Raw genomic sequence first — 18,374 nt, forward strand, 5'->3', positions numbered from 1 at the left:
TTTCAGCCTTTGCAAGTTGTGCACTTTCAGGGTATTCATTATGTAGGTCATGTATTATCTAATCCTGATACAAAGGAAAAATGAGTCCCAAGATAAAGACGGTAGAGTCCCAAGTCGGTAAAACAGACTAGACTGTGAAATTGTATAATGTTTTACCAACTTAGGAGCCTACCATCTTGTTCTTGTGCCATCTTGCTGCACTTGTTCACCAACTAAAGCTTGGAAACATTATTACCACAGTTCCTAGTATAGTTCAGTGGAAGTTGCAGCTCAAAATAAGGAATTTCCCCAAATCTACTGTGTGCATGTTACAAAACTGAAAAAAACCCCACCATGGTCCTTTTGACTTGTTTGAAGGTGTCCTTTTCTTGTTCAGCTTATTCAAATGTCATCCATTCTTCTTGCCCTTCCTGTTTATATTTATTGCTGATCCATTAACACCCCTTTTCTATTATATCATTGCAGCCATTCCCTTCCCGGACCACTATGTTGGTGCGTTTAACCTTCTGCGACATCTACATTACGCTTTGAGCTATAGCAAAGCGTTTACCTGGGCAGTGAACTCTACCAAGCCACTTTCCAAATCAGTGATTTATCTGATACATTTGTGACGAGGGAAGCCATGTAAAAAGGTCTCGCTTTTCTGACCGAGGTAAATAGCACATCATAATACAATCAGCAGGCAATACTAAAGAGCAAACCAAGGACTGAGGAGGGGAAAATAAATGCCCATGGTTGACAAATCATTGTACATGGCATTTCTGAAAGGGGATTTGACAGTTTGCCCAGTGAGATATGTCTGTTGATACTTAAACTCTCTGTAGTGTGGAGGCAAAATGGAATTTATTTTGGAAAGCAAAGGGTTTTTGTTCATCAAACGAAAATGCCGCCCGCTGAAATGTCCCTTCTATTTGACTTCTGCAAGGAACTGTCCTTCAACTTTAACCCATGGGATGAAGAAGTTACTTTTTTTTTTTTTTGCAAATCTCAGAATCCTCCCAAGAGCAGAGCTCAGAAGAAAAGTGGTTAAAGAAGGGATAATAAATGCTTGCAGCTTCGATTCTAAAAATGTCGGAGTTTGCACTACAAACCCTATAAGCCTTCAATGGCCATGCTTTCTTGGGGTTTCTGGGAGTTGTTGTTTAGAAAGTAACCTATCTATTTTTAAATTTATATTCTATCTTTCTCCTGGCTTAGTCTTTCTACTGGCATAGGTACCTAGTAAAGGTAAAGGTTTCTCCTAAGTCTAGTCGTGTCCGACTCTGGGGATTGGTGCTTATCTCCATTTCTTAGCTGAAGAGCCGACATTGTCCAAAGACACCTCCAAGGTCATGTGGCCGGCATGACTGCATGGAGTGCCATTATCTTCCCGCCACAGTGGTACCTATTGATCTACTTATATTTGCATGTTTTTGAACTGCAGGGTTGGCAAAAGCTGGGGCTAACAGTGGGAGCTCACCCCGCTCCCCGTATTCGAACCACCAACTTTTGGTCAGCAAGTTCAGCAGCTCAGCGGTTTAACCCACTGTGCCACCAGGGGGTCATATAGATACCTAGGATATATATTAACAGTTATAGTTGTATCCTATGGAATATCCTAAGGAACCCCAGTGGCGAAGTGTGTTAAAGCACTGAGCTGCTGAACTTGTAGACTGAAAGGTCCCAGGTTCAAACCCCGGGAGCGGCATGAGCAGCCACTGTTAGCTCCAGCTTCTACCAACCTAGCAGTTCGAAAACATGCCAATGTGAGTAGATCAATAGGTACCGCTCCGGCGGGAAGGTAATGGCTCTCCATGCAGTCATGACAGCCACATGACCTTGGAGGTGTCTACGGACAACGCTGGCTCTTTGGCTTAGAAATGGAGATGAGCACCAACCCCCAGAGTCAGACATGACTGGACTTAACGTCAGGGGAAACCTTTACCTTTACTATGGAATTTTTGTTTAGTAAGGCACTAGAGATCTCTAGCTAAGAATTCTAACTATTTCTTACCTAAACTGGGAATTTCAATATTCCAAAAGATGGAACCAGTAAATGTAAAGTCATATTACAATAACTCTATAGTGTGAAAGAGTCCCAAGTAACTGCCTTTCTCCCCAAGTATTAGCTGGGCAGCTTAAAGGCTTTATTAACCCATCTTTAAATGTTCACACATAACAGTTTTGTTTGCCAGTTTCAGTGTTTGCAAGGGAATCTGGGCTTCCTGTTTCCAACTCCAAAACTTCCAGCATGCCCTTCCTTCCATGTTAGTACCCATCTTAAATTCACATGGCCTACTCATTTACAGAGACATCCAACCCTGGAAATCTGATTTGAAGATCTTTGATCCTGGCCGTCTCTGAGGGAAACGCGGGCGGCAGAATTTGTATGAGCCGCATCCTCCGTCATGGGGCTGAGCAAATCTCCCTTCACCTGGGATTACCTGTGCAAATTGAATCTGATGGCATCGAACCCAAGAAGCAGGCTTGGTTAACTAACACTTGCGGAAATTGCCTTGGGGTCCCCAGACGAAAGCTTAAATGGACTGTAGCAACTGACGCCCGGTAATTCGCAGTTATTTGGGGATGGATTTAAAGGATTCGGCATGACTGGTCAGGGACAGAGACAGGGAAGGTTGCACGAGGGAGGAAAGTAGATATCCCTGTCAATAGTTTAGTAATGAGGAGGAAAAGTGAAGAGCCTGAGCCATTTAAGGGTGTCGAAACTGTTATAAGAGGCCCTATTTTACAATATTTACTAAGTGCATGTCTGTCGAATTAGAAGTGTAAGTGTACATTAATGCAGTTTCACACCTCTTGAAGTGCCATGACTCAATGCTAAGAAATCATGGGAGTTGTAGTTTAATGAGGCAGCGGCAGACTTTGCCAGAGAATACTGAAGACTGTGTAAAACTACAACTCCCAAAACGTAAAATTCTGGTGACAGTTCAAGGGACATGCAAGAATGGTGGCTGAAAAAAGTGGGATTCAGAGACTGTATGATCCTCATCCCATCTATATATATAAAAGAGTGATGGAATCCTGGCGACCGCCAAAACAACAAAACTAAACACTCCACAACCTCGAAAATTGACAACACAACCCATCATCCATGCCTCTAGGTTGATACAACAAAAAGAAAAGAAAAATAAAGTCCTAATTAGAGGGAGAGGAATAATTGTTTTTAGCCAATTGCTGCCAGTTAGAAGGCTAAGCTCCGCCCACTTGGTCTCCTAGCAACCCACTCAGCCCAGGGGACAGGCAGAGTTAGGCCTCACTTAGGCCTCTTCCACACTGCCTATAAAATACAGATTATCAGATTTTAACTGGATTAGATGGCAGTGTAGACTCAAAGCCCTTCCACACAGCTATATAACCCTATATATAAGCTATATAATATAACATCTTATATTATCTTATATTATCTGCTTTAACTGGATTATTTGTACTCCAGACCTTTACCCTTTACCTTAACTACCACCAATTCCTCAATACTTTATTTCCCATACCACCATACTTCACCACAGCAACGCGTGGCCGGGCACAGCTAGTTCTTATATATATATATATATATATATATATATATATATATATATATACCGTATATACTCGAAGATAAGCAGAGTTTTTCAGCCCTTATTTATGAGCTGAAAAAGCCTCCCCCGGCATATAATCAGGTCAAGGACAAGGCCCAACAATTGCTTACAATATATGATCTATTTCTCTCTTCTTCCTTATCAGTGTGTTTACTTTTGCAAAGCCTCCCTCGCTCCTAATCAAGGGAATCTTTTGAAAAGAGAAAGACACCTTTGCAAGTCAAGAAGAAGAAATATATATATTCATTAATCTTATGAAAGCATTTTCCCCTGAAATATTTGTTAATCTCTCCTATAGGCATTAACCCCTTGCAAGCTTTTGCAATCTTTATATATGTATCTATCTATATACATTAATTTTATATATGAATTTCCCCCTCATATGTTTGTATATATAATTAGTATGTTAGTATATATAATTATAGATTTATATCTAGCTCTGCATTGTTTATGTAGGCTTTGAATGTTTGCCTGTTACTATGTTGGAAGCCGGCCTGATTCCTCATGGGGAGATAGGGTGGGATCCAAATGAAGTTTCTATTATTATTATTATTATTATTATTATTATTATTATTATTATTATTAGGTTATTGTTGATAGCATATTTTTTGTTGCCCCTACTTTTCCACTTATACAGCTAGTTTATTGTTTTTCTTTGAAATACGGTAAATATTCAAAAACATTTCACCTACTGATGCCTCAATTAATGAAATTTTATTGGGATCTATTTTTATTTTGAAATTTACCCGTAGCTGCTACATTTCCCACCCTCGGCTTATACTCGAGTCAATAAGTTATTCCAGTTTTTTGTGGTAAAATTAGGTGCCTCGGCTTATATTTGGATCGGCTTATACTCGAGTATATACGGTACTTCAATTGCAATGGGTATCATATGCTGTGTTTCCCCTCATGCTATGTGTATTATTGACCTGTGTATTTGCAGAGCAAATAGGCAAAGGAAGAGGTGAAACTTATCCCTTAAACAAAGACAAACAAAGAGAGGGACTCAAGGACAAACTATATATATATGTATGTGTTTATGAATGTGTAAAGGACATCTGAGTTTAGTGATGTGCCAATACCTTTCTTTAAGAACATGGAAGAAGGGTATAGAAAGACCCCAAGGGTCATGTAATCCAACCACCAGCCATCAGTCATACAAGATGGTAGACTCTCCATCTACACTGACATATAATGTAGTTTGAGCTGCATTATACGTTGACATATAGTCCAGTTCAATCTGCATGATAATGACAGTGTAGATTGAACTTTAGTGTGCCTTGAAGTCATTTCTGATCTATGGCATCCTAAGGTAAACTGTAACACACACCTAAAATACTCCTGAAAGATGCCCATGAAACCTATTTCTCCTAAACAAGGAGAGACCACTAACCTCCAAGGAAATCTATTACTCTGTCAAGCAACTCTTACAGTAAAGAAATTCTTATTTTATTTATTTATTTACAGTATTTATATTCCGCCCTTCTCATCTCAAAGGGGACTCAGGGCGGATTACAATGAACACATATATGGCAAACATTCAATGCCAACAGACAAACAACATATATAGACAGACAAAGAGGCATTTAACATTTTTTCCAGCTTCACGATTCTGGCCACAGGGGGAGCTGTTGATTCACTGTCCACTAGTGGCTGTACTCCCTCATTCCTTTCCTCGTGTTTTGCTGGCAGTTTTTATGATGTTGTAAATTAGTTAAATTAGCCTCCCGCATAAAGCGTACCTAAATTTCCCTACTTGACAGATGCAACTGTCTTTCGGGGCTGCATAGGTCAACAGCAAGCCGGGCTATTTAATGGTCGGGGGCTTAACCCGACCCGGGCTTCAAACTCATGACCTCTCGGTCAGTAGTGATTTATTGCGGCTGGTTACTAGCCAGCTACGCCACAGCCCGGCCCCAATATTTAGGTGGAATCCCCTTTTTTTGTAATTTGAATTCACTGGTTCATGCTGTAGCCTCAGGAGCAGCAGAAAACAAGCCCACTCCATCTTCTACATGACATCCTTTCAGATCTTCAGACATCTATCATGTTTCTTCTTCTCCAGGCTAAACATACTCTCCTCCTTAAATCGGTCCTCATAAGTCTTAGTTTCTGGAAATCTCAATTGATCATCTCAGCTACTCCTCTCTGGACACTTTCCAGCTTGCTAACATCCTTATTATTTTATTTATTTACAATATTTATATTCCACCCTTTTCACTCTGAAGGGAACTCAGGGCAGATCACAAAGTACATATATATGACAAACATTCAATGCCATTAGACAAACAACATGCAGACAGACACAGAGGCTATTTAACTTTCCAGCTTCCAGCTTCATGAGGGTATGCTCGATTCCAGTCACGGGAGGAGCTACTGCTTCATCATCCACTGTGACAATGAGTCCTTTTGATGTAGTACTTCCTCATCTGGCACACATGCTGCTGGATGTTTTTATGGTGTTTTAAATCAGTTAAGGAGCCCTGGTGGCAAAGTGTGTTAAAGCACTGAGCTGCTGAACTTGCAGACCGAAAGGTCCCAGGTTCTAATCCTGGGAGCGGAGTGAGCGCCCGCTGTTAACTCCAGCTCCTGCCAACCTAGCAGTTCAAAAACATGCCAATGTGAGTAGATCAATAGGTACTGCTCCAGCAGGAAGGTAACGGTGCTCCATGCAGTCATACCAGCCACATGATCTTGGAGGTGTCTACGGACAACGTTGGCTTTTTGGCTTAGAAATGGAGATGAGCACCAACCCCCAGAGTCAGACATGACTGGACTTAATGTCAGAGGAAAACCTTTACCTTAAATCAGTTAAATTAGCCTCCCCGCATAAGCAGTCCCTAAATTTTCCTACTTGACAGATGCAACTGTCTTTTGGGTTGCTTAGGTAAACAACGAGCTGGGGCTATTTAACAGTCGGGCACTCAGTCCGACTCGGGCTTTGAACTCACAACCTCTGTCATTTATTGCAGCAGGCTACTAACCAGCTGCGCCACAGTCCGGCCCTGAACTTGAACTTTGTTGTCGAGAACTGGACACAGCATTCCAGGTTAGATGTGACCAGAGCAAAACAGAGTGGCACTACTTTAGTCAGCTCTGGGAGTGGAATATGTTGAAGGAAATGAGAGGAGGAGATTTCCAGACAGAAGCACTCAGAGCATATCTATCATCTAGCAGTCAGCATAGCTTCGTGGGGGATCAGAGGGTTGTTGTATGTCTTTCGGGCTGTGTGGCCATGTTCCAGAAGCATTCTCTCCTGACGTTTCGCCCACATCTATGGCAGGCATCCTCAGAGGTTGTGAGGTATGGAGAAAACTAAGCAAAGAGGTTAATATATATCTGTGGAAAGTCTAGGGTGAGAGGTCAGTGTGAATGTTGTGTAGTTAATCACTTTAATTAGCATTGAAAAGCTTATCTGCTGTCTTCTTCCTGCCTCTGGGGCATCCTTTGTTTAGAGTCGTTAACTGCCCTTGGTTGATTCATGTCTGGAAATCCTCTGTTTTCAGAGTATTGCTTTTTATTTACTGTTCTGATTTTTGAGTTTTTTAATACTGGTAGCCAGATTTTGTTCATTTTCATGGTTTCTTCCTTTCTGTTGAAGTTGTCCACATGCTTGTGGATTTCAATGGCTTCTCTGTGTAGTCTGACATGATAGTTGTTAGAATGGTCCAGCATTTTTGTGTTCTCAAATAGTATTCAGTGTCCAGGCTGTGTCGTGGGGGATGTTTAGACCAGGAAGAATGACGGAAAATGGGGGGAAACAAGAGAAAGCAAGGAAGGGAACGTCCGCGAGGTAATCGTGCCATGTTCCCTTCCACAAATCGATGCTAAAGCTGACATAATTAAACATCTGTTCTTAATAATGCCCTGACAACTGGCCCCATTTTCATTTGCTTTGGAGTAAAGATTAATATAACAATGCAACAGTGCCTTACAAAGGGGAGAAAACGGAAGCAGAGCTAATAAAAACGGGTAGTGTACATGGTATATTACTGAGCCTTTCTTTCTGCTTGTCTGGCAAGTATGGGTCTCCCCTGAGAGCGGTTCTGATATTTATTTGATCAGTCCTTGGAGCTAAAGCTGCCTTTGTGATGCACTGAGAAAGGATTAACAATGGGGCAAGAAGGTGTGTTGAGGACATTGTCATGCCGGGGGTCTCTATAGCGATTCTCCTCTGGGGGAGGGAAGATCCTGGCAGCAAAAAAGTTAGTAAAGCGATTAAAGCGTGAAGAGTAGTCCAGCAAAGGCTGCAGGGAAGAAGTGGGTGGAAACAATTTCAAACCGTGGGGAAATGGAGCGCTGGAAGCTGTGCAGTTGCTGTCAGAATACAAGCTGAAATCTGCTGGTGACAGCCATCAAGCCATCCATATGGTGGCAATGCATGCAATGCCAAAACAGAACAAATTATCACTTTTAAAAAATCATACCTTTACACATAGGTCCACCAGAAGCCTCCAGTGGCCTAGGGGATAAAAGCCTCGTGACTTGAAGGTTGGGTTGCTGACCTGAAGGCTGCCAGGTTAGAATCCCACCCGGGGAGAGCGCGGATGAGCTCCCTCTATCAGCTCCAGCTCCAAGTGGGGACATGAGAGAAGCCTCCCACAAGGATGGTAAAACATCAAAACATCCGGGCATCCCCTGGGCAACGTCCTTGCAGATGGCCAATTTTCTCACTCCAGAAGCAACTCTGGTTGCTCCTGACACAAAACAACAACAACAACATAGGTCCACATGCAGTTGCAGAGTAGGGTTATGAGTCCAGAGCTGACGTATAAAGAAGGTACTCCAGAGGAAATTCACACAATCACCATTCAGTGCAGGATCCTTGCGATTTTCACTGTGCAATAGTAAAACCCTATACCTGCAAATGGGCAATGATGATGCCCAACAGGGAGCTCTGGCGTGGGCTGGTCCATGAGGTCACGAAGAGTCGGAAGTGACTGAACAAATAAACAACAAAGTTTGGGGAAAGGGGGACTGCCCTGTTTGTTGTTTTCTATAAGGTGTCTGCTTTCCATCACCAAAAAAGCAGTCAACAGTGAAAAGAAGTTTAGATAGCATTTGCTTGTGCTTGTTTGCATGTATAGCTACAAGTTGACAAATAATTACCGTACTTGGAAAAGAAATACATAGCCACATACCATAAGTGAATAAACCTTTGGCTCGACTGCCCTTATTTTTATTCCAACTGCCACTGCCCTGGCCTTGGATGTAGAAAGGAAGATGCAGGCACAACTCTACCATATTTGGGCAAATGAAAGGCTCTCCCTCCATCACAACTGCCATTGCTCTGTTCTCAGAAGGAGAGATGAAAAGGCAGGATCTGCTGGACTCAATTATCTTCCCTACTGTTGCCCCCTTTTCTTTTATTTATTTATTTATTTACAGTATTTATATTCTGCCCTTCTCACCCCAAAGGAGACTCAGGGTGGATCACATTATATACATATAGGGCAAACATTCAATGCCCATATACACATAGAACTGAGACAGAGACAGACGCAGAGGCAATTTAACCTTCTCCTGAGGAGATGTTCGATTCTGGCCACAAGGGGGAGCAGCTGCTTCATCATACACTGTGATGCCACTTCCTCATTCCAACATCGTAAATTGGTTAAATTTGCCTCCCCACTTTATAAGTGGTACCTTATTTCCTACTTGATAGATGCAACTATCTTTTGGGTTGCTAGGTCAGCAACGAGCAGGGGCTATTTTTTATTTTTAATTGATGGGTGCTCACCCCGCCACGGGCTGGCCTCAAACTCATGACCTCATGGTCAGAGAGATTTATTGCAGCAGGCTGCTCACCAGCCTGTACCACAGTCCCTCACCTTTTGTGTCATGTGTCAATTAGATTGTAAGCCTGAAGTCAGGCAACTCTTTTGTTGTTGTTTTTTGATTGTCAAGCATCATGTCCAGCAATGGAGCTATAAATCTGGGAAATGCACACTTTCCCAGCCCTGGTTTAGGCGAAGCCACGTGAGCTGATCTATCAATACCAATTAGCCGTGACAGCTAAACAGAGCCTCCATTTTTTGAAGCAGCACGCTATGGAGTGTCAGAGCCTTGAGCCAGATGGTTGTGAGTTTCCAAAAGCATCTGCTGTTGGGAAAAAAAGAATGAAATGCTGGATGAAATGGCTGCTTAGTCTGATTTAGCCATCCTAAAGGGTGAGGCTTGAGCAGCAAATGTAACCCATGGCTCAATCCACTTCTCCTAGAAAGGAGGCTGTTAAGAACCATGGTGGCCTCTATAAACTAGTAACACTCAGTCTCTTTATTTTGCAAAAGGGGATGTTTTGTCTTGCTCAATCCGGCAAGAACGCACAAGGGAAGGAGGGAGGGAGGGAGAAGAGAGCGAGAGAAATGGGAGACAGCTGGTTTATGGATCATCTCATTTAAATTTTCCACCCCAAATCGCTCACATCCCAATGGCTAAGAGAACAACTGTGCTTAAATGCTGGAGGCAGTGGGAGTCGGAAGACAATAAAACTGGAAAAAGCCAGGAAGATGGATGGGGAGAGCAGCGAACCATATGAAGGCCGTGATGCAAACTCCAGGACCTGCAAGAAGAAGGAAGACCACCTAGAAACGCCACTCAGATGCCGTCCAGAGAAAGGGGAAGAACGTCTTTCTCCCATTGCCATCAATAGCGACTTATTGCTGAGCTATCCTTTAAATATTTTAGAGCTCTGCTTGTGAGGCAATTTGGGAAGCTGTTAATGATAATGATGCCCTCAGACAATAAGGGAGGGAGAAGCAGGAGGAAGGCTGTGAGTTCAAGCATAGAAGCGAAGCTGCCTGGCTAAGTGCATTGACCTTTGCTGGAATTAATGAAGCTTGTTTGCTGGCTGGCATTTTATTGCATTTTCCCCTTCTCCCCCAAATGTCAGATGTCTTGGTGAAAGCCAATGAACCCCCTAATGCTCTGCCCCTCCATCGCTGTCACCTCGAGGTTTGCTGTATAAGAAAGATGTCTTTAGAAGGGACTCTATATCTATATGTATATATATATAGCCAAAGTGTCCTATAAGTTGCCATACATAAGGAAAATGGGAAATTGTAGCTAAATGTACCTTTATTTACAAAATATTTATTCCAATTTTTTTAAAAAGTATTTATTCCCTAATTGTTGTATATCTGGAAGTATACAAATATGAAATATAAAGGGTTGTTGTATGTCTTTCGGGCTGTGTGGCCATGTTCCAGAAGTATTCTCTCCTGACGTTTCGCCCACATCTATGGCAGGCATCCTCAGAGGTTGTGAGGTATGCCTGCCATAGATGTGGGTGAAACGTCAGGAGAGAATACTTCTGGAACATGGCCACACAGCCCGAAAGACATACAACAACCCTGTGATCCCGGCCATGAAAGCCTTCGACAACACATGAACTATAAATATATAAAAAATACAATATTAAACAAGACTTTATCTCTCTCCCCCCCCCCCCCCCCCCCCGGTATTATTTATTTATTTTATTTACAGCATTTATATTCCGCCCTTCTCACCCCGAAGGGGACTCAGGACGGATCGCATTACACATATAGGCAAACATTCAATGCCTTTTAACATAGAACAAAGACAAACAAACATAGGCTCCGAGTGGACCTTGAACTCATGACCTCCTGGTCAGAGTGATTCATTGCAGTTAATTGCAGATGGCTTGCTCTCCTGTCTGCGCCACAGCCCAGGCCCGGAGTTATTTTGGGACATCCTGTAGATATATTGATAATTTGATATACCGTATATACTGGAGTATAAGCCAACCTGAATATAAGCCAAGGCACCTAATTTTATCACAAAAAAACTGGGAAAACATTGACTCAAGTAAAAGCCAAGAGTGATACATTTCAGAAATAAAAATAAATACCAGTAAAAGTACATTAATTGAGCATCAGTAGGTTAAATGTTTTTGAATATTTACATAAAGCTCCAATTTAAGATAAGACTGTCCAACTCTGATCAAATCATTATTCTCATCTTCTTCCATGTAAATGTGCTTATGTATCCTTTTAATAATAATAGAGTAAAATAATACATATAATAATAATAATTAATAAATAAAACAGGAAAATAATATATGTAATAATAAATAGAGTAAAATAATAAATGTAATAATAATAATAATAATAAGATCAGAGTGAAATAATAAATGTATACATGTTAGGAATTGTCAGAGTTTGAGTCCAAAACACTTGGAGGAACAAAGATTGCCCATGCCTGTTCTATAACTATGAACACTAAAGTACTTAAATTTAAATTTGCTTCAATTTAATGAGACAAATTTAAGGGCATTATAAAGGTAAAGGTAAAGGTTTCCCCTGACGTTAAGTCCAGTCGTGTCTGACTCTGGGGGTTGGTGCTCAAGTCCATTTCTAAGCTGAAGAGCCGGCGTTGTCCATAGACACCTCCAAGGTCATGTGGCTGGCATGACTACATGGAGCGCCGTTACCTTCCCGCCGGAGCAGTACCTATTGATCTACTCATATTGGCATGTTTTCGAACTGCTAGGTTGGCAGGAGCTGGGGTCATTGTAAAACATGCTTAATTTGGGCTATGTTTTGCCCATTGTTTGATGTCCCAATATGCCCTCAAACCAAGAAGCTTGAGCTCAGGGCTTATACAATTCTACATAAAACCCGCTGGTTTAAAATCACAAATTAGAAATGTCTGAAATGATCAATTGCAAATGTTTGCTAAAACGCCATAAAGGCAACGCAAACAAGCAGAAATAAATCCAGTGCCGGCATATTCCCCAAATGTGTGTACAAACAGATAGCTTCTGGAAAACAAGGGTGTAGGGGATAAATGAAACTCTAATAATAAGTTTCTTTGCAAAACAACCACAAGAGAATTTCGCTCAGAATAAATCTCAAACCCCCAATTACAGCATTTTCTGCGCAGTAAATAATACTCCTGCATGAAATTTCTGCATATAAATATGGTCAGGAATCCTTTATCAGCTTATTCTTAACTAAGTATTTAACTAAATACCTTATCCTGGCAGCTCCTAATCTGATGGAAATGTCACTCAATCATGATCTGATCATTGGCTGAATGGACCTACAGTTAGGTAGCTATTTCATATTTATAATCATTACACAGGGCGCATCTACACTGTAGAATTAATGCAGTTTGACACTACTTTAATTGTCCTCGCTCAATGCTATGGAGCAATTGGAGCTGTAGTTTTACAACGTATTTATTCTTCTCTGCCTGATGCCTCACCAAACTACAACTTTTAGGAGCTACACATTGAGCTATAATCAATTTCTATCGGTATGCATCCCATTGTCTTTTCTGATTGTTTGCGTAGTGTTTGCAGACGTGAAAATGGTGTCAAACTGCATTAATTCTACAGTGTAGATGCACCCTTAGTCACGATTCTGACATTATTATGATTCTAACTCCCATCTCAACTTACTTTTTTAGGTATCAAAAGGAAGTCCATTATGCAGACAATCAGACCACAAGTCAATGAGGTTTCTATGAGGGTTGAAGGGACTGGACCAGAAGAAGTTACTGGGACCCCATTTAAACTCCATTGAACTTCATTATATGGGTCTACACTGACCATAGAATGCAGTTTCATCCTATGGTAGTGTAGATGAGATCTTAATCAATTCTAAGTTTATAAGATTCTAGCTTTTATTTTTAGTACAAAAAATGTTGTTTTATGAAAGCGAATATGCAAATGTTGTGCAGAATAAGACATGAAATGCGAATATTTTTAACGGTATGGAATCCTTGTAAAAAAAGAAACATGTTTCCCCGCCCTTTTTGAGAATATTTTCAAATACTCTTCACATCCTTGTTCAGACTAAAATCCAGAATGGATTCTCCGCCCTGACAGTAGAGTCATTGGCCATCTTACTTCCCTCTCCATCATAGCTGTCGATGTTGATACATAAATCCCTTTGTAAGTTATGTAAGTTAGTTTACTTTTATTAGGACTACCAATAGGATACAGACCAATGTTTTAGGGAACATGTTAAAATGTTAAAATAATCTCAAAACTGCAATATAAATGCTGAATATCACGTCAGCCTGTCTGTTGATTCTAGGCCTCCGGGGTTGTGCTTCACTTTGCCGTCTCCGGGATGGATTCAAGAACGTGAAATTCCCTTGGCATCCATAAATAACCCAGCGTTACTGCAGGGCCTCGAGGAGCTTTTGTAAAATGCTGGCTCCTAACCCAACAATATTCAATTAGTATGTTTTGTTGATTACCATCTGGGTCACTGTTGTCAGAGTTACAGCTGGCTCGGTCCAGGCTCATAGATCATATTTGAGAAAAACCCACCTGGGGAAAACGGGAAGATTAAAAATACCCACGCACGCACATACACACTCACATACAAACAGTTGGGAACATAATACCATTTCTGAGCCATCTCAGGGCTGCTTTATCGACCACACTGAAATGACCAACTTTATTAATTTTTGTCCAGCTTAAATAACAGGGAAAAATAATAATAACAAAGCACTGATGGGTTGCTCTCTTGTGATCTTATACTTTCCCATATATCAATTTAATCCTTTTCCACTCAAATGGCATGTTGGAGTACCTGGAGTCCCATTATATTGCAGAATTCAAAGAGTTAGACCTCCAAAGTATTATGACACTGTCACCTGGAGAGATATAGGACTCTTTCATACTATACAGTCACGGTACATTGCGTCCAATTTAACTGCAATGGCATCCTCCTAATGTTTTTACCTTGGTGAGGAATTGGAGCTCTTTGACTAAGAATTCTTAACATCCTCTCCCTAAACTACAAATCCCAGGATTCCATAGCATGTTGCCATGGCAATTTAAGTGGAGCCATAGCACTATAACTGGGTAATGTTGAAAGGGCCCATAAAAAATGTCTTTCTATCCCATGTACTTGGGCTTCTTTTTACAGATCCCCCAAATCCACTCAACAATTCTTAACAACTAATATATTGCTTTTTTATTACTGGTGTCCCTTTCTTGTCCCAGATAACGTAATGTATGTGGTGCAGCCATTTTCTGTAAACCATGACATTGAGAAACATAAAGGACATAATTCTTATAGTCAGTAGGTCATAGATTAGATATGCATTGGCCCTTAAACCACATGTTGATTTATTGGAATTTCCTAGGCTAGGAATATTATTTATTTATTTACAGTATTTATATTCCGCCCTTCTCACCCCGAAGGGGACTCAGGGTGGATTACAATGAACACATATATGGCAAACATTCAGTGCCAACAGACAAACAACATTCAGTTTTAGACAGACACAGAGGCATTTAACATCTTTCCAGGTTCACGATTCCGGCCACAGGGGGAGCTGTTGCTTCACCATCCATTGGTGGCTGTTCTTCCTCATTCTTTTCCTCGTGAGCAATTTTTATGGTGTTGTAGATTAGTTAAATTAGCCTCCCACATAAAACGTACCTAAATACTCCTTTGAAATGTAGCTTACAGCACCTGAATTCATTGACAGTGCCCCATTCAAATGCTAACCAAAGTTGACCCTGTTTAGCTTCTAAGATGAGACAAAATCTGGTACCTTTGGCATATTTAGACTGTAAGGAACTTGGAGTCTATGGGCAGTCCAAGCAGAGGAGACCCATGGATTCAAAGGAGTCTAACCTATGTGTTGATTTACCGTTCAATGGCTGGTGTTGTGGGTCTAGAAGGTTTCTGGTTTACATGTATAAATAAAGTGAACCTTAACACTCAAGACATTGGGATCCCCATGATGATGGCTAGAAAATACTATAGATTCATTGAATGCACTGTAAAAAGAAAAATCAACTGGATGAAGAAGAAGTAACCTTTGAACCATTGTGTCTTCTCTTTCCTATTTCATGTATTTACCAAATTTCAGCTCTACACTATCCTAGCTCCAAGGATCTCAGAATAGTATAAGCTTCCCCTACTCTTTAGAGAACCAGAGCTTTGTAGTGGTTTGAGTGTTATGTTATGACTCTGGAGATCAGGGTTTGATTCCTTGTTTGCTCATAGAAACCCACCGTGTCACCTTGGGCGATGTAGACACTCTCAATTCCAAAAAATCTGAGCCTGAGAGAGGAAGGAACACTTGGACATTTGCTTCTTTGTAAGGATCCCTGACTGGTTAGAATCAATCTCAATCTACAAAGGATAGTGAAGCCTTAACCGGGTGAGAAAATTGAATACATCTAGTAGCAGATGACATGAAAAGCAATAGCATTAAATATAGTGAGGAAAAATGACTTTTATAGTCTTTATGATATTTAGTGAACACAAGTCCAAATTAAAAATCCAGGAAGCCAAAATTATAGAGCATTTTCAAACTGAAAAAGCTTATAAGACCTTTTGTAGCCAGATGTGTTTCCTCTGCTGCGAATCACCCTGCAGACTGTCTGAAATTTAGGCAGGTTATTTCTGAGTGATATCGTTATGAAATAGGAAGGGAACTTGCAACTAAGTCATTTAGAGGGAAGGAAAAAGAAAGAAAAAAGAAAGTCAAATTCCTTATTTCCTGGGAGATGTGCTGTTGGTTTGACATTCTCAAGGTCTCAAAGCAATGCCCATCAGTCAAAGACAACCAGGCCTGGCCTCCGGAAAAGAGGCAGCCTATATTTTTAGAGGAAAGTAGGCATGGAGGAAAGTGTGGGGCAGATTTCAGAGTTTATGTGTGTGATAGCTCCCATCTCAGACTGCTGATGGAGCCACTCCAGGTGTTAGTCTGCACTTGAAAAGAACTATCCAAGGTACTAGACCTATTTTAGGAACAAAGTTCAGCACTTTGGACAGCACTTTTAAATCCAGTAGTGGAGTCTATATCTCACTGATAGGGCAATTGACTCCAGGTTGAGACCGCTCAATGGCTCTTCATGAAACCTCTAAGAATGGAATTGTGAACAACCTCTTCTGAGTCTAAGAAAACCATGAATGCCATAAACAATCAACCTATCTTATCCTGACTCTTTATATTCTTAAGACCTGGTAGTCCTGTTTTCTAAGGGTGCATCTACACTGTAGAATTAATGCAGTTTGATGCCCTTTGAACTGCCCATGGTTCAATGTTATGGAATCATGGGATTTGTAGTTCTGTAAGACCTTTAGGATTCTCTGACAAAGTTCTGATGCCTTAGGTAAGGTAAAGGTTTCCCCTGACGTTAAGTCCAGGCATGTCTGACTCTGGAGGTTGGTGCTCATCTCCATTTCTAAGCCAAAGAGCCGGCATTGTCCGTAGACACCTCCAAGGTCATGTGGCCAGCATGACTGCATGGAGCACCGTTACCTTCCCGCCGGAGCGGTACCTATTGATCTACTCACATTGGCATGTTTTCGAACTGCTAAGTTGGCAGAAGCTGGAGCTAACAACGGGTGCTCACTCCGCTCCCGGGATTTGAACCTGGGACCTTTTGGTCTGCAAGTTCAGCAGCTCAGTGCTTTAACACACTTTGCCACTGGGGCGAAGTGTGTTACCAAATTACAAATTATAGGATTCCATAGCATTGAGTCATAGTAGTTAAAGTTGTGCCACACTGCATTACTTCTACAGTGGAGGTGCACTCAATATAAGCAGTAACAGGAATGTTTAAAATGCCTTCCTATTAGAAAGATGAATCCCATTCTATTCTTCCTTAGAGAAGTGTAGGGATTTTTCTTCTGCACTGGGAAGGTTTTGGTCGCTCAATCTTCCTCATATTGCAGGTATTTGAAAATGGCACCCTTCCGATGCTTTTGACCTATAAATCCCAGCATCCTTAGTTACCTTAGCCGGTGTTGTGGTATTGAGGTGCTTGAGTCAGACAACACGTTCCATATTCTTGTTTATGTGTGTTTTTGTGTGTGTCCTTTTTTGGTATGTTTCAGCACCAGGGTAAAAAACCTTTGAGTTATATCAAAAGTTACACTGTATGTGCTCTTTTGGAGCCCCGGTGGCAAAGTGCATTAAAGCGCTGAGCTGCTGAACTTGCAGACCAAAAGGTCCCAGGTTCAAATCCCGGGAGCGGAGTGAGCGCTGTTAGCTCCAGCTCCTGCCAACCTAACAGTTCGAAAACATGCCAATGTGAGTAGATCAATAGGTACCGCTCCGGCGGGAAGTTAACGGCGCTCCATGCAGTCATGCTGGCCACATGATCTTGGAAGTGTCTACGGACAACGCCGGCTCTTCGGCTTAAAAATGGAGATGAGCACCAACCCCCAGAGTCAGACATGACTGGACTTCATGTCAGGGGAAATCTTTACCTTTATGTGCTCTTTTATCTTTTCTGGGTAGGTCTGGAGGAGATTGTAGGCCAAATCATCCATACCTACCCAGATTGTACCTGTAAATTGAAGGTGTCTATGAATGGAAGGGCTACTTTACCATGATCTTCCAACTCTTTTAAATTTCAGGTCCTCCCTCCCCTCCCATTTGTAGTCTGCTTTTTTTTTGCAGTCCTTTCTCCCCAGTTTGAAGTCATTATTTGTCAAAAAGTCCTCATTCCTTCAAACTCCACAGTTGACTACAGATTTTTTTAATTTAAGACTCCTTCAACTCGGATTTTGCCAAACAGTCATTTCTCCAATGCAAACCTGGCATCGTTTATTTGGAAGGAATGAAGATATGGAGGGGGGGATGGGGGGGGGAAGAAAATAAATGCATAGAAAATGCCAAGATTTTACTTTATTTTTAAATGACCAGGCAGCAGCAGGACCTCGTTTGAATACAACGAAATGAGCAGGCCCCGTGCCTTTCAATTATTAACAATGTACTTGTTCTCCAGAAAAGTACCCATGAAAATTTAAAACAGATGAAAATGGTTGTTCACTTAAAACTGCTCAGTTA

At 41.3% G+C, this 18,374-nt stretch overlaps 1 long non-coding RNA gene across 3 annotated transcripts in view; it reads left to right on the plus strand.

Annotated features, from left to right (window-relative positions):
* The window catches only part of LOC103280446 (uncharacterized), a 32,877-nt gene extending 16,052 nt beyond the window's left edge, over nt 1-16,825 (plus strand). The window contains exons 3-5 of one of the 3 annotated variants that reach the window (XR_010000428.1): nt 466-652; nt 2,289-2,544; nt 13,008-16,825. This is a non-coding gene — a long non-coding RNA (uncharacterized LOC103280446). Of the gene's footprint in view, nt 1-465; nt 1,059-2,288; nt 3,565-13,007 lie in introns of those variants that run through there. The other 2 variants (XR_010000427.1, XR_507360.3) reach the window with 2 other exon arrangements.
* The last annotated feature ends 1,549 nt before the right edge of the window (nt 16,826-18,374 follow it).

This window comes from Anolis carolinensis, unplaced genomic scaffold (assembly GCF_035594765.1).
Source record: "Anolis carolinensis isolate JA03-04 unplaced genomic scaffold, rAnoCar3.1.pri scaffold_8, whole genome shotgun sequence".
NCBI lineage: Eukaryota > Metazoa > Chordata > Lepidosauria > Squamata > Dactyloidae > Anolis > Anolis carolinensis.